The sequence below is a fragment of the Ochotona princeps genome, chromosome 6 (genome assembly GCF_030435755.1).
Source record: "Ochotona princeps isolate mOchPri1 chromosome 6, mOchPri1.hap1, whole genome shotgun sequence".
Classification (NCBI taxonomy): domain Eukaryota; kingdom Metazoa; phylum Chordata; class Mammalia; order Lagomorpha; family Ochotonidae; genus Ochotona; species Ochotona princeps.
Window position 1 is genome coordinate 79,680,720 of NC_080837.1, and position 14,949 is coordinate 79,695,668.

Consider the following 14,949-nt stretch of genomic DNA (forward strand, 5'->3'; position numbering starts at 1 on the left):
AAACGAGAATGGCCTTGATCCAAAATACCTTGTAATAAAATAAAAGAACTCTAAAGAAGAAGACATTCTTTATGTATGAGGCCAAAAGAAGAGTAGCAGATCATAATGGAAATATAATATTTGACAATAATTAATTGTGCCAAAAAAAACCATGCAGAGAGCATGGCTCCATGGCTCAACTAGCCGATCCTCCCCTTGTAGACAACGGGATCCCATATGGGTTCCAATTCATGTCTCGGCTATTCCACTTCCTTTCCAGCTCCTTGCCTGTGGCCTGGGAAGGCAGTCGAGGATGGCCCAAAGCCTTGGGACCCTGCTTGGGAGACCAGGAAGAAGCTCCTGGCTCCTGGATCAGATCAGCTCATCTCTGACCATTGCAGCCATCTGGGGAGTGAATCAGTGGATGAATATCTTGAAAATAGAATAACAAAAGAAAAGGAAAAAAATAGAAAACCAATGCAGAGACATGTTTAAGACAGTAAAGAAAACATTACTTGGGGATTTTTACATTCAGGTAAACTGAATTTCAGCTGTAAAGGTTACAGGTGAGCTATCATCCATGTGTGAAGAAGTTGTCTTAGTGAATGAGCTCAAACAACCGAAGTCGCTCTCATGGACTGACAAAGGGTAAGAGGAGAACATTCAAATATATCTCTGTTAAGAATTAAGAACAAGAATCCTACTTCATACCATATGCAAAAATTCACTTAAAATGCATAAAAGGTCCAAAATAAGAGCTACAATTTGAAGTTCTTAGACAGAAATACAGATGTCCGTGGTTTCCTAGCTATGACATCTACCTCACCAGCAAGCAAAGGAAAAGTTGTTGGATTGTCTCAAAATCAAAATATTTTTCTAAAAGGTAACATAAAAAAATAGAAGATAATTCACAGAAATAATTTGGAAACCAAACATCTGCTAAGGATCTAATATCCAAATCTGTACTTACATGTATAGGAGTAGATACACACACATAGGCAGGTCAACAAGAAGGAAATGAATAACCTAATTAGAAAATAAGCAAAGGACCTAATCCGGCATTTCTCCCACGACAAAAAGAAACGGCTGACCGAGGAAACTGTGCATTACAGTATTATTCCTCAGAGCCAAGATGTGAATTTGACCCAAGTATCTGCTGAAGGATGCATGGCTGAAGACAAGGTGTCAGGTGTGGGAATGACGACATGGAAAGAAGGGAATCCTACCACTGGTGCCGTGGGGTGTACCTGGAGGACAATATAAAAGAGCTGTCTGCTTACTGATGTAGAGAGACAAAAACAACCATCCTGTGTTCAGATTACATCAGAAAACTAGTCAATGCTTCAAAAAATAAAAGAAATGAATATTTTAGAAGCTGATGGGAATTGAAGCTATGCTAAGTGGAAAATCCCATGTTGTAGAACTTTGTCTAGGGGCTGGTGCCGTGGCATAGTATATTAAACCTTTGTCTGCAGTCCCAAACGGGCGTCACTTCACTTCATGTTCTGACTGCTCCACTTTCAGTTCAGCTCCCTAACAATGGCCTGGGAAAGCAGCAGAGGATGGCTCAAGTCCTTGGTCTCCTGCACCCACGTGGGAGACCTGGAGGAAGTTCCTGGCTCCTGGCTTCAGACCAGCGAATGGGATATCTCAATACCTCTCTCTCTCTCTCTCTCTTTCCCTTTATATATACAACTCTGCCTTTTAAATTTAAAAAAGGTGTTTTAAAAAAAACTGTTTCTGCCCTTTCATACTCTTATCTTCATTCATACTTACACAGGGGGTAAAACAGCCACTCTAATTTGTCAGAAGTTACGACTTTCCAAATCATCCACTGGAATTTACCACTGATCACTTTTAAATCACACTCGATTGTGTTAAACCCTCTAGAAAATAAAAAAATGACCAATAAGCACTTGAAGAGGTGCCCAACTTTGTAAGTCATTAGGAAGATGCAAATATGCAGCTGAATCCAAAATGACAGAGGCCAGCAGGTGTCCACCAGGCCACTCAGAGCGTGGGATGCTGCAGTCACCTCAGCACACAGTCTGGCAGCTTCTCAACCTGCTTACCATTGACTGGTCCCTCAATTCTAGTCACACGCAAAAGAAGTGTAAAATTTGCATATGAATATTGATAGCATGATTATGCATAATCACCTTCCCTGACCAAAATCAAAGATAACAATCTGCACATCCTTCCATTAATAAATGAACAACTTGTGGATTTTTGAAACTAAGAATTATTTTCAGTCCTTCAAGTAAGTACCAATGCATGCCTTAGTGTGGATAAGGGGGCAACACGATGTTGCCAGAAGGAAGCTGTCCACCAAGGCCACATGGAACACCACTCCAAGGATGTGAACTGTCCAGAAGAGGTGGACCAGAGACAGGAAACCAATTAGCAGCCATCAGGTCCAGGGGAGGAGGTGGGGGGTCTTTCAGCTAAGGGACACAGGTGTCTGTTTCAGGTGATGAAAATGTTTTCATTATTGGTTGTAGACATTGGTTCTAGCAGCTAAGATGCCAGTTAAGTGGCTCACAATCCTTCCTGGAACCCCTGGGTTCCCTGCCTGGCTCCAGCTCTTGACTCCATCTTCCTGCTTACATAGACCATGGGAGGCAGCAAGTGATGGCTCAAGAGTTTGAGTTCCTGCTGCCCCTATGGGAGACCTGGATAGAGTTCCTGGCTCCTAGCTTCAGCTTGCTCAGCCCTGTATATTGCAGGCAAGTGAGGAGTGAACCAGCAGAGGGCAGTTTATCTCTGTCTCCTTGTCTCTGCTTCCCAATTTTTTCCAGGTAAGTAATAAATAAAATTAGATAGTGGCTACAGATGCAAAACTCTAAGAATTCTAAAAACAATGGAGTGTACATTATACGAGGGCAAATTTTACGGCATGTGAGTTATGTCTCAGTACAGCTGTTATTTCTAAGACCAAATGACTGTCACAGAGGAAGTATATTGCATACTGCCTTTGTGCTCCGACAATATTGATATAATTTGACTCTTTGTTAAAGGGTTGAATAGGGACAGTAAGTGTAAAACTTAACTGCTTTTAGCAGTGAATGTCATTGCAAGTATCACTTTGTGAGATCCTCAGCATAATACGGGATTAAGCAAATCAAGACATGAGATACTCTGTCACCACTCTGTTCTCAAGGAGAAGGAAGCCAGAGATGTGCCGAGAAGGGTCTTCTGCGAGTTCACAGGCATTGTATATTATGAAAATTATGCAGAGATTTAAAGTTATTTCTCCAACAATATACATTTTTCATGACCTTTGTGAAGTGCCATCATATAGGCTAGGGTACATGAAATCCCAATAGGCCTGACTTGGGACTGGAAACAGCTGTGTGAATGCATGAGCTATTTTGTCCATCTGTGTACAGATCTCTCCATGTGTGTGTATGTGTGTAGTTATATCTCCATGTATGTATGTATGTGTAGTTATCTCTCCGTGTGTATGTGTGTAGGTATCTCTCCCTGTGTGTATGTGTGTAGTTATATCTCCATGTATGTATGTATGTGTAGTTATCTCTCCGTGTGTATGTGTGTAGGTATCTCTCCGTGTGTGTATGTGTGTAGTTATATCTCCATGTATGTATGTGTGTAGTTATCTCTCCGTGTGTGTATGTGTGTAGGTATCTCTCTGTGTGTGTATGTGTGTACTTATCTCTCCGTGTGTGTGTGTGTGTGTGTAGGTATCTCTCCGTGTGTGTACGTGTGTAGGTATCTCTCCGTGTGTGTACGTGTGTAGGTATCTCTCCGTGTGTGTGTGTGTGTGTAGGTATCTCTCCGTGTGTGTGTGTGTGTAGGTATCTCTCCGTGTGTGTGTGTGTGTGTAGGTATCTCTCCGTGTGTGTGTGTGTGTGTAGGTATCTCTCCGTGTGTGTGTGTGTAGGTATCTCTCTGTGTGTGTATGTGTGTGTAGGTATCTCTCCGTGTGTGTATGTGTGTAGGTATCTCTCTGTGTATATGTGTGTACTTATCTCTCCATGTGTGTATGTGTGTAGGTATCTCTCCATGCATGCAACTGTGTAGGTATCTGTGTCTCCTTGGGCATTTCTTGGCCCTGACCTTTAGTATAACTTGTCAATAAAAAACGGCTGGAGGAAAATCAAGATGGCAGAATAGGGTGAGGACACATTTAAATGGATGGAAAAATATTTAATCAGGATGAAGTAGAGGGGACATATTCCAGGAAATAGGAGAGGACAGAACAACAGCAGAGGGGTACGTGGAGACTGACAGATACAGGAAAGCAGCAGACACAACGGTGTGGTGTTGCAGTGACTGATACTCCAGCGGCATTCAGCTAACAGCAATCTGAACTCCACCAGCAGCAGGAACTCCACCAGCAACCAGGTGGAAAGGGACTCTCACTAGGAGCTTGGGAGGTAAACCCAGACAAAGAACTCTCCATCCTGCTGGTCCGTTTGACTTGACCAGGAGCAGAGACAGGGCAGCAGATCACAGACAGGCACTGCCAGAACAGCGTGGATTTCACAGCCCAGTCAGCCCCCTAGAGCTGAATTGGGCGCCATTTTGTGTAAGAAGGCAAAGACAAGGGAAAGGACTGAGCATGCACTGAGCTGGGAGTGAACTCATTTCTGACTCAGTGAACTGCAGCAACGTGGCATTCTACAGGTTCCACCCAAGACAGGTCTGGGGAGAGAGAGAGAGAGAGGGGGAGAGGGGAAAGAGAGAGAGAGAGAGAGAGAGCCTCTATCAGCTTGTTCATTCTCCAGACTGGCCACAATGGCTGGGCCTAGTGCCTAGAACTCCATCTGGTCTCCTATCTGGATGCAGAGGCCCAAGCACTGGAACCACCATCCACTGCTTTCCCAGGTAAATCAGCATCAATAGGGAGCAGGTCAGAACAACCCAGTGCTCCAACGGGACATCTGCATCACAGGCAGTGGCTTAACCCGCTGTGCCACACATGCCAGTCTCATAAACAGGCTTTAAAAATCTCCCTCAGTTTGAGGAGAGGGTAAGGGAAAATCCAGGGCCTATGGAACTGTATCATGAAATGATCATAATAATTAAAATCAATTGGGGTTAAAAAGAGGGAGGGAGAGAGGGAGGAAGCAAGCAGGCTAGCTTAGTACTAGAAGTTTAAAACACTTATATGCACACATTTCAAAAAATCTTGCACCAAAATACATGTTTTAGAGTCATCTGCCATAAACTTTCTGAAGTACCCCTAAAAACATATCTCCCTCAGGAGCATGTCTGTTTAGTTCATAGAATGGCCTAAGGCCTCCTGTTCTCAGCATCCCCACATTCACGGCACCTCTTGTCTCATGAGTTCCATGCTTGTTTTGGAAAGCACATTTTTAAACACCTCCATTTTGTGCCTGACATCACAAACAAAGATGTGTGTGCTGCTCTCCCGGGCATCTGTCTCCACGTGCCTTCATCCTTCATGGAAAAGGGGCTGTGGATCACCTTCCAGATGGTGCCTGACAAGCAGACCCTTGGCAGGACGAAGCGGAGCCACCAGCTTTCCCCGCACCACCTCGGCAGCCTTTCAGATGCTAACAGACACTCCTCTGCCCACTCAGGATGGATAGCAGTTTGGATATCAAGTCTTGGCCTTAATCTGCCAGGGATTAGTCAAAAGGGGCAGCTGGAAGACACAGTGAGGGGGGATAAAACCATAGACTTGGAACAAAAACCTCTGGCTGAAGCTGCCACTGTTTCAGGCCCTGTACTCGGGGGCAGCAGATTAATATTCCACACTGCTCTATGAGTCAGATTTTCATCACTAAAAATGAAACACCTGCGAGAAGCTCCTTAGCCAGGAGGAGGGTTAATTTAGGGTTGTGGTTTTGGAGGTTCGTAGTTCTAGGTCAGCAGTGCTATTGGTCTGGCGTCCATGAGGGCACTGGGTGGCAGAATGTTTGCAGAGGGAGGCCCATGGAGAGCCAGGGAGGAGAGGGAAGGGGTCACTGGGCCTAGTGTCCTTGTGGCAAGGCAGGTTAAGTCACCACCAACAATGCTGGCATTCCCTACCAGCGCCATCTGGAGTCCTGGCAGCTCCACTTGTGATCCAGCTCCCTGCAATGTGCCTGGAAAATCAGCAGAACATGGACCAAGTACAAGGGTCCTGTCACCCACATGGAAAAGCTGAATGGTCTTCCAGACTCCTGGCTTCAACCTGGCCCAGCCCTCGCTGCTGCAGCCACTTGGGGGGCACACACCAGCCAACTGAAGACCTCCTTCTCTCTGTCACTCTATCTTTCAAATAAGCAAATAAATCATTTAAAAATAATAACTATTCTGGGACCCGGTACAATGTCTCAGTGGCTAAATCCTTGCCTTGCACTCCTGGAATCCCATGGAGGTACTGGTTTTTGTCCCAACTGCTCCACTTCCCATCCAGTTCCCCGCTTGTGGCCTGGGAAAGCAGTTGAGGACGGCCCAAAGCTTTGGGACCCTGTACCCTTGTGGGAGACCCAGAAGAAGCTCCTGGCTCCCGGCTTCAGATCAGATCAGGTCTAGTCATTACGGCCACTTGGGGAGTGAACCAGCGGATGGGAGATCTTAAAAAATAAAAAAGAAAGAAAGAATTCATTCTGGCACACACACACAGAAAAATAAAATTTGGGCAACTTTTTTCCTAGTATATATTTACTATGAACTTTGAGAATTTTATTTTTATTTCAAAGTCAGAGACGCAGAGAAAAACAGAGAGAAGAGACAGAGGTCTTTCATCTGCTGGTTTGTGTCGCAGGACCTGTAACATCAGGAGTTCTGTCAGGCAGAAGCCAGGAATCTGAAACTCACGTGGGTCACCCCAACTCCAGGACTATCCCTGTCACCTCCCAGGATGTGTATCAACAGGAAGCGGGCATTGGGACACAGGCAGGACCCAAGCCTAGGCACTCGGATGAGACACAGGTTCCCTATGGCGCTGAAGTGTTTGCTCCTCCCTCCATGGATTTGGTGCCAAATTCTCTGTTGTGGACCACACACACACACACACACACACACACACACACGGCAAGTCCTCACAGCAAGGTTACACAGGGAATGGAGGGTCAGAGAACTGAAGCCAGGAACCCCAAAGCCTCAGAGAATCTCAATGCCATCTGGTCCCCAGAGTGCAAGCCAAGAGTGCTCCCTTCTGAAGATGCTTTCTGGGGTTCCCTGGCCAGCTACCAAGGCTGCCTTTGATAAACAAAAATGAGAAGCCCATAGGTTCTCTCCACCCTGGTATCTTCTGCACCCACCCTCTTGCCTGGTGCCATGGGTATGAGTTTTCCTTGAAAGCCAGTGCATTGGCTCAACTGGCTAATCCTCCACCTCCAAGAGCCAGCATCCCATATGAGTGCTGGTTTGTGTTCCAGCTGCTCCACTCCCCATCCAGCTCCCTGCTTGTGGCCTGGGAAAGCAGTAGAGCATGGCCCAAAGCCTTGGGACCCTGCACCCACATGGAAGAAGCTCCTGACTCCTGGCTTCAGATCAGCTCAGCTCTGACCATACTCACCATTTGGGGAATGAAACAGCAGATGGACAATCTTTGTGTCAATCTACCTTTCCAATAAAAATAAATACATCTTTAAAAGAGTTTACCTTACAGGTTCTCATGAAATCAAGTGCTTTCTCCCCCACTTTACAACTGACAACAGAGAGAGAGAAGTCGGGAGACTGCCCAGCCCCAGACTGAAGGCCAGCTGGAGGCCAGGACACGGTGCCTTCACAGACAGGACCAGGTACAGGGCCACCAGGTAGGGCTGAGCCCGCCTGAGCACAGCCTGCCAAGGTCACAGGTGAAGGGGGTGAGAGCTAGCTAGCGCCCACTCAGCAGGCCAGGAGCTGGGCTGGGACCTTGTCTCTTATGCTTTCTGAGGACACTGGCATGTTACAAGCCTCCAGGATGGCCAAGACCACATACCAAGATTTCTCTTTGTCCCTTTTGAAGAAGTTGTCCTCATTCAGCCAGGCTTCCCACAGCTCCAGCAGGCACAGAGCAGACTGGACAGTTAGTGCCGCCCAGTGCTCACGAGGATGCCACCTGTTCCCAGGCAGGAGTTACGATTCAGGGGACCACTCACCTTCTGGCCTTTCGGAGAAGTTACTTGGGGCTGAAGTGGCGAAGAAGGAACACACTGTGTGAATGAAAGATACAACTCAAAGAGTTTTTAAGGGACCCAGATATTCATAAACACACTGATAAGAGCGGTTATGCTTTATAACAGAACTTCTTGTTAATATGTAAATGGAGCCCCAGGAGACCCATAATGTGATTCTCCTCAGGAGCTTAGCAAACTGCTGTGTAAACCGGGTGGCTATTAATATCTCCCACCCTCCTCTTCCACACTCATTAAATCTTCAAACATTACATCAGTTGTTCTTTTGCCACTCTCCCTGATGGACAGTTTATTAAATAGGATTTCTTGTTTCTGAAAACATCTCCCTCCCCCCACCAACCAAAAAAAAAAAAATCTTTCAAAGAACAACTCCAATAGCCTACCAAATATTCAAGCAAAGCTGTCTAGTACTGTAAGAAGCTGTGGCAGGTCAATTTCTCCCAAAGCTGTCAATTTTCTTGAGATCCACGCCTAATTTGTTCTAATGGAGTCGCAGAAGGCTGCAATGGGGGGAGTCCTTCACTGCCCTGGCGCCCCAGGAGGCCGTTGTTGGAATGTGTGGGGCTCAGGGGCAAAGGGGTCTCTAAGTCAATAAGATGGCAGCTAACAGTCAAGGTCACTGGGTCACAGGTGGCGGGCAAGATGGCGGACAGAGCCCTGGGCGTGAACCAGGGCAGGAGTCACGTCCATTTCAAAGAGAGACTGATTGACCAGGGCCATCTCACTCACCTACCCCGGCCTATGGCAGGTGGCTTCCGCAGTCATGCTCCCAGTAATTGGCTCCTAGTTTCTCCCCTCCTGGAATTCCCGAAATTCCTGGTCTGAGGCTATCCCTTACCCTATGTAAGAATCTGAATTTCCCCAATAAATCAGAACTGCTGGACAGAACCCCTGCTTGTCTGTTTGTCTCTCATGCGCCGGGAGGCTGGGTGGCGGGCAGCAGGCTCAGTCCCTCCAGCAACGGAGTACCAGAGGAATCTGGGGGGAGACCCCACAGCACGCACTCTGCAGGTCTCTCCACTCCCCACCCTCTTCTGCCCATCCGGGGTGGCAATCAGACCACATTACCTACAGGGCAGCAATGCCTATCACGCCCCTTATGGGATGGAATGTCCAAGTTCTAACCCCCGTGACCTTGACCATGGGGATTTTGCAGGTGTGATTGGTTAAGAGGTGGAGGGGCCCCATCCACAATGACTAGTGTCCTTGTGAGAAGATGCTCAGATGCTCCTACAGACCAGACAACACACCAACACCCTAAGGAATGCCAAAGATGGCGGCAAAAGCGGAAGTGGAAAGAGGCAAGGGTGGACTCCCCTTGCAAGTTCCCAAGGCAGCCTGGCCCTGCCAACACCTTAACTTTGGACTTGGAGCCTACAACGCTGTTGGACATCTCTGCTGCTTTAAGCCACCCCCCTCATGGGTTCCTAATTCACAGACTCAGCTCATCAAAAATGCTTGGAAAATAAATCTATATCTACTCTGAACATGAACGGCCTCCTAAACAGTACGGTAGAACCACTCTTCACAGAGCATTCACATTGTGTTGGGTACTACAAGCATTCCAGAGGTGATTTAAGGAGTACAGGACAACTGTGCTATACCAATTTATAAAAGGGTCTTGGGTTTTTATGGGGGGTGTTTGTTTGTTTGCATGCTTATTTATTTATTTAGACTATTTTATGATACAGTTCCATAGGCTGTAAGATTTCCCTTCACTTCTCCCCAACCCCGCCCCCTCAACTGATTCCCCATATTATTGCTGTAGTGTAGTCCTTTACAAACAGGACTTGCATTTTTATGCCTACAGGACCCTAAAAGAAGCCCCCTTGGATCCCAAGAACCAACCCCACATCATCACGATTGCCCTAGCAGATACACCACCCCTGCTCACCTCTGCAGGTGCAGTCACATGCAAGTCAAATCCATTCTTTCACACCTGTCGCTCACTTATTGCAAACTAGCTAAGCTGGTCTCATGAACATCCTACAGTGTGGGCTTGCGGCGGGAGGCCTGGTCTTGCCGCTGCACTAGCAGGACACCAGCATCTGCAGAACAACTAGAGATGCGTTCAAGGTGCTGGCATCTGAAAGCAAGAGGGCAAGCGAGGGAGACAGAGCACGGACCACACTCCCCCTTGCATAAGGAGGCCTCTCCTGCCATAGTGAAGCCATTCCCACCATAATAGCATCGTTGATCAGTGAGAAGGATCAGTTACAACCCACTCCTCTCTTAGAGGGTCCACCCCCGATGTCATTGCCATGGAGACTGAGTTTCCAACAGAGGGTCTGCAAGGACTCACTAAATCCGGAGCTTGGACGCAGAATCCGCGCCCTTCTCATGTGCAAATGTGTTCAGTACATCAAAACAGCCCCACTATCCCGGCTCCTTCCCACACCATCTCAACAGTGCAAGTGCAGGGTCACAGCCAAGTTTCAACACGGGTGAGACCTGAGACAGGACTCGCCCTAACAGATGCCTTGGTTCTGAGCCTGTGACAATAAGCAAGCTACCTACCCGCCCAACACAGCGGCAGCACAGGCATGTCCCTGCCAACAGGGGGCAACAGGTATGGAACCAGGAAGGCAGGTCCAAGAAGGCCTAAGAGGGCAAGCACCCTGAAACCTCGAGGCCCCAGAGGGCCCGTGTATGCCTGGGAATTAAGGACCAGGACAAGCACCCATATCCCAATGGGTCCCAGAACTCAGAGCCGTCTGTGTCTCCTTTCCTCACAACGGCAGTGAGGAATGCACAAGGATCAGACCTGCTCTCTCCGCCCCTCCACAGCAGTGGGGCCACAGGAGCTGGTAGCCTCCATGCATGTGGTGGCGGTCAGACACACACGGCCACGGCTACACCCAACCACAATCCACTCCATGCACAGCTACACAGAGCCACACACAGCCACACATATCCACATAGAGCCACATACACATGTTCATATCAGCCACAAGCAGCTACATCTAGCCATGCCCCCTGTTGCTTGTATATGCTCACAGACAATAGGGGCTGAGATTCAAACCATTACAAAACAGGACTGTGGGCCGCCAGCCACACAGGTGGACCTGTTAGTTACCATGACGCCGGTTACCATAGATGCACGTAGCTATGGGAGTGCAGAGACATGGGGCAAAGGCAGAAGGCGTGGGAAGTGACAACTTCGCCTTCCCAAGAGCATCCTCCCCACAGCCTTCCGTGGTTCTGTGGGCACACAGGGCAGGGGCGGGGCCCTGCAGTCCCAGGCAGCTGTGCTCACACACCAGCTCTCCTGGGTTGCCAGCAGGGTCCTGCCACTCTGCCAGGATGGCACTGCCCTTCGGGGGCAGCTTATCCTCCAAGGCTCCACTTGGCCTGGTCAGGACTCCACCGCAGCTGAGAGCCCACCGTTCACTGGACTGTGCTCCATCCTGCAGCACGAGTCCAGAGTTAAAACCTAGAAAGAGGACGCCATGCCCCCACAGCACCTGCACCACACATACTAGCAGGCTAATGCCGTGTGCCTTCCAGGGCCGTGAGTCAAGCAGGACTGGGGCTTGATGAAGAGGAGAGGCAGCCCTGCACCAGACCACAGGGGGTTGAGCTCTGAGCAGCCGCAGGCAGCAAGCCCCAGCAGCCCGAGGGTTCCCTCTGACACAGGCCTTGGCACCTGCAGAGCTGACATCAGTAATTCCCAGAGTGACTGCCACCCTTCCACTTTCTGGAGGAACAGTGCCGGCTTTCTTTCACCCATGTTGATCCGATCAGCAGAGGTCTGCTGTACCCGTGGGCCCTTCCCCTCCCCCTGCTGCCCGAGCATGCTCTCCTAACACACCTGCTGCTCTCAGGGGGCCAGCCAGAGAGTTCTCTGAGACTTACCCTCTGCTTCAACCTCCAGCCCCAACATGAGGGCGTCTCCTGCATCTCAGGCCTTACCCCCTGCCACGGGAAGAGGCCACACGCATCTCTCCTGCCAGCCAGCCTGTTCACGGCTTGGACATGCTGCCTTTCCATGAAGCTCTCAGGCAAGCACATGCATCAGCCAAGGTTTTGTTTTTGTCATTGTTTTTTTGGTTTTGGGGGGGTTTCTTTTTTTGTTTGTTATTGTTTTGTTTTGTTTTTTTGCCTCTCTGTAAGGATGAGTTTTACTCCAGTTTTCATCTTGATGTTTGTATCTGAGATCCTTGGCACCTCATTAGAATTGACCCTTTCTGTGGGGCCAATGTAGTGGCATGGCAAGCTAATCCTCTACCTGCGGTGCTGGCATCTTGTACTGGTGCTGGTTCAAGTGTTGGCTGCAAACCAGGTCCCTACAAATGGCTTTGGAAAGGAGAAGAGAATGTCCCAAGTTTTTGGGACTCTGCACCATGTGGGAGATGGGAGGAAGCTCTTGGCTCCCGGATTCAGATCGGCTCAGCTCCAGCTGTTATGGCTACTTGGGGAAAGAACAAGTGCATGGAAGACCTGTCTACTTTTCCTTCTATAAAATCTGCCTTTCAAATAAGAATAAAAAAATCTTTTTTTTTCATGTTTCTGCCCATATTATGACTGTGACACTGAGGCAGTCACTGAGGAGTTGCTGACTGCTCTGTTTGCATGTGAGTCCCTCAAGGCTCCCAGGCTGAAATTTAACCCCCAGCAGCAGAGCAGTGGCACTACAGGCTAAGTCTCCGTCCGTGATGCCGGCACTCCATTCAAGCCCCGATTCAAGCCCTGGATGCCCCATTTTTGATCCAGCTCCCTGTTTATGGTCTGGGAAGCAGTGAAGGATGGCCCAAGTGCTTGGTCCCCTGCATCTACACCGGCGACCTGGAAGAAGCTTGTGGCTTCCAGCTTCCAACAGGCCCAGATCCAGACACTGCAACCATTTGGGGAGTAAATCAGTAATGGGAAGAACTCTCTCTCTCTCTTCCTCTTCCTCTCTGCAACTCTTTCAAATTTAAAAAAGCAAAAAATCTTAACTGTTAATGCCCACTCTCAGATACTGGGGGGATAGAGACTGCCTGCAACCCTGGGTTCTAGAGGCGGGGCCTGTGGGAAGTGATGGGAATTAGGTTAAGGGCGTCAGGGGGCAGCGCCTGGGGGACACGGTGCCCCCATCTCTCGTGTCCTGCCATGTGATGCTCTGCACATGCTGGGCACTCCAGAGGGCCAGGCATCAGCCCTGGTCGTTATCCTGCTGAGGTCTGCCCACCTTCCCCGTGGCAGTTCCTGAGTTCAAGTCTCAGCTCCCCTTCCAACCCCAGCTTCCTGCTAGTGCAGACCCTGGGAGGCAGCAGGTAACAATTCAGGTCCTTGCCGCTCCCTAGGGAGCTCCAGGCTGGGGTCTGTGCTCCTGGCTTCAGCCCAGCACAGCTGTTACGGCAATTAGGGAGAGATCAATCTTTTCTTTCTTTCAAATTAAAAACTAAAATTAAAAAGGCCATCTCCACACATGACCAGGACCTCCAGAATCATGAGTTCAAACATGCCTTCCTTCTCGGTGACTCGCCCATCTGTGGTTTCAATACAAAACAGACAGTAACGCTTGGAGTTTTTCTCCCTTTCTGAGCGCTCACCAGAGCAGTCCTTCACACTCCACCCGTGGCAAGGCAGGCTTTTTCTAGTCAGCCTCTGCTCCACACATGCAGGGATCTGCTACAGCAACAACACTTTCCGCTAAACCTCTGGTCGCCCTAGTCCACTGCACATCATCAGAGCCCACTGCATGCCGCTCTAGTCCAATGCATGCCATCCTGGCCCATTGTGTGCCATCACAGCCCATTGTGTGCTATTCTAGCCCCCTGCATGCTGCCCTAACCCCCTGCATGCTGTCATAGTCCATGGCATGCTGCTCTAGGCCACTGCGCGCCGTCACAGCCCACTGTGTGCTGCTGTTACAGGATCCCACTAGCCAGGACCACTGATACAGCACAGAAACTTCCAGGCCTGTGGCTCAGAGGCTAGAACATGCTAGCATTGAGCAAGAGCCTTCTTGCTGTGCCACCCCTTGGCAGGAGGACAGAGAAGCTTGGAGCCAACCCAGGTCTTTTTAAGATACCCATGATCATGACACTGACCAACTAATGTGTCAAAGGTCCCACCTCTTTACACTGCTGTACTGGGGATTCGGTGTCTGACACAGGCCTTCTGCAGACACACTCAAACCCGAGTCCCCTGCTTCTCAGCTGTCAAATCTGCCCTATGGTAGAGCCACTCTGGGAAACATGACCTCCTCTGTCCCTGGTTATGGCTTGGGAGGCTCCTGCACCTTAGCCATAGGGCACTGTCCCCTGCCTCATTCCCATACCCGTTAACAAAGCTGGCCAAACCCTTCCCTCTCTTGTCCTTGCCTGTGGGATGTGGCTGCTGCACTTCCCTCAGGTCGCCGGCTTCTCTGTCCAAGCCCTGCCCTCAGCCCAGTGCTGTCAGCAGCCCCAGGACCACAGCCAGCAGCCCAGCTTCCCAGCTCCTCTGCTCAGTCTGCACAGCAAGCTCCCACCACCCTCTACGCACACCTGGCGCATGTCTCCATTCCAATCAGTGAATCTGCAAAATCTACCCCTGCCTGCAGCTTCCGGCTTGCTCACTCACTGGCACCACTTTCTGGCCATCATGCTCTGGTGACCACTTCCTCACTCAAAAGGAACAGGTCCCTTTTTACTCGGCAGTGTTGCCCCTTGGAGGCAGAGCAGCAGGCCCTGCTCCCGTGTCCCCGGAGTCCCTCTGGGCCACGGTCTTGTGAGGAATGATAACAGAGGGTTTCTCTTATTCCTTTTTTTTTTTTTTTAAGATTTTTTGTTGTTGTTGTTGAAAAGGCAGATTTACAGAGAGAAAGACAGAAAAAAAAACATCTTCCATCTGCTGGTTTACTCCCCAGATGACTGCAAAGGCCACAGCTACGCTGATCTGAAGC